Below are 1,928 nucleotides of genomic sequence, written 5' to 3'. Positions count from 1 at the left end.
CGCCGTGAGTGCAGCACTCCCCCCCGCAACGCCGCTATATATATATACACTATATATATATATACACTATATATATATATATATATATATATATATATACACACATACATCTTGACAGGGGTCTCCATAGCCTTGAAACATTGGTCATTACAGTGTGACAATACATTGAATTCTGATATCACTACCTCTGAGTACCGCTATTTGGTTCCAGTGAGATATATATATATATATATATATATATATATATATATATATATATATCGCTTCTCGGCCTTTTGGCTAAGATCAAGTGTAGTATCTGTTCTTATCAGTGGGTATGGACTGGCCTCTGGCAGAGAATAGAGAAAGGCTGGACTGAGTAGCTGCTCTGATGGGCGGAGGGTGTGGGACCCCTCTTTTTTGCCTGGGAGTGGTGAAAAGTCTGGCTGAGTACCTTCACCTCTGCCTTTGGTAGGAGGTGTTGTTTCCGTAAATCCACTGGTAAGAGGGGGGGAGAAACACTGGGCTTAGTAGTTTGACTCTCTTGACGGGGTTCGTAGCCCCCGAAGGATGAGTCAGCGAAAGGCTCAGTCTAGTATCCATTCCCAGCGAGCGGAGAAAAGCTGAGACCGAGTAGATTGGTCCAGGTTGGCTAAACCACCAGCCTGGGCACAGCGAAAAGCTCAGCCTAGTATCTTAACCCTGGGAGCGGAGAAACACTGGGACTGAGTAGATTGCTCTTCCGAGGGGGGTGCAGCCCCTAAGGGAGTCTTTCGAAAAGCCCAGTGGAGTACCCATTCCCATGCCAGGGGCTGGAAAGTACCTGCTGGTGAGACGGAGAAACACTTGGTCGGACGCTGACTGGTCGGCTGCCTGGAGCCCGAGGCTGCACTGTGCCCCCGGGGTAACTCGGGGGTGCCTGATTTGCACTGGTGATGTCCAGCACCATGCACTGAATGGCACTTGCACCGCGCACTTCCCTCTAGGTTAGGCTACACGTCCTTACCTCGTCCTTTTGGATGGGGTAGGACAATTTTTTTTTTACACCCCCACCCCGGCCTTCTGGCTAGGGCCTCTTTTTATTTCTTTCTTTGATTTGCACTTTTAAGCACTTCACGTTTTTCGTTAGTTTGTCACTTTTTTTTGATTTGGGTAGTGCGGCTGTCCCTAACGGGCCTTCCGTTCCCCAAACGTGACTGGGGCTCTTCACCTTTTGGGGAGAGTCCCGGTCCCCTCGAGGGCAACCCCGAGCCGCAAGGCGGAGGGAAGCCTATGCTGGTCTTTCCAAACCTTCGGGTGCGGAGGACCCACCGTCCAAAACCCTTCCGGGGGTGGAGGAAATGCGGGTCTCTCTGAGCTTCGGCGAAGAGGACCCACCGATCCCTTTTTTCCCTTCCTCGGCCTTATGGTTGAGGGGGGTTAGGGGAACCATGGGGCCTTTCTCCTTTGGGAGAGGGTCCACACGTTCGTACGGCTGCCCCCTTTGCACGTGTTTAGGCACAGCACTGGTGGTGGTGGGAGCACACCTCGGGCTCCCTGAGTTTCTTCAAACTCATATATATATATATATATATATATCAGGACAAGTCCCGGTACTCTCAGGAGGGTGAACAATGACTCTGGTGCCTTTCAATCCAATGCAGGGAAATGTATATCCAGAAAGTTGTAGATGTCACTCTAGAGATTTTGTAGCCACTGCACGTTGGCAGTCAGGTAAATAAAGAATAAGAAAACACAAGTCTAGTGTGTCAACGTTTCGGGCAGTCGCCCTTTATCATGTCTTGAGAGTGACATCTACAACTTTCTGGAGATATACATATATATATATATATATATATATATATATATATATGTGTGTGTGTGTGTGTGTGTGTGTGTGTGTGTGTGTGTATATATATATATTCATTTTATTTACATCAGGAAAACTGACATACCATCAACGTGACGTA

At 48.1% G+C, this 1,928-nt stretch overlaps 1 pseudogene; it reads left to right on the top strand.

Moving 5' to 3' along the window:
- The first annotated feature begins 259 nt into the window (after positions 1–259).
- LOC146066046 (U2 spliceosomal RNA) lies at positions 260–479 on the top strand (annotated as a pseudogene).
- The last annotated feature ends 1,449 nt before the right edge of the window (positions 480–1,928 follow it).

This window comes from Crinia signifera, chromosome 3 (genome assembly GCF_055691185.1).
Source record: "Crinia signifera chromosome 3, ASM5569118v1, whole genome shotgun sequence".
Classification (NCBI taxonomy): domain Eukaryota; kingdom Metazoa; phylum Chordata; class Amphibia; order Anura; family Myobatrachidae; genus Crinia; species Crinia signifera.
Note: the sequence above shows the minus strand (reverse complement) of the source record. Positions and strands in the feature narration are given on the sequence as shown.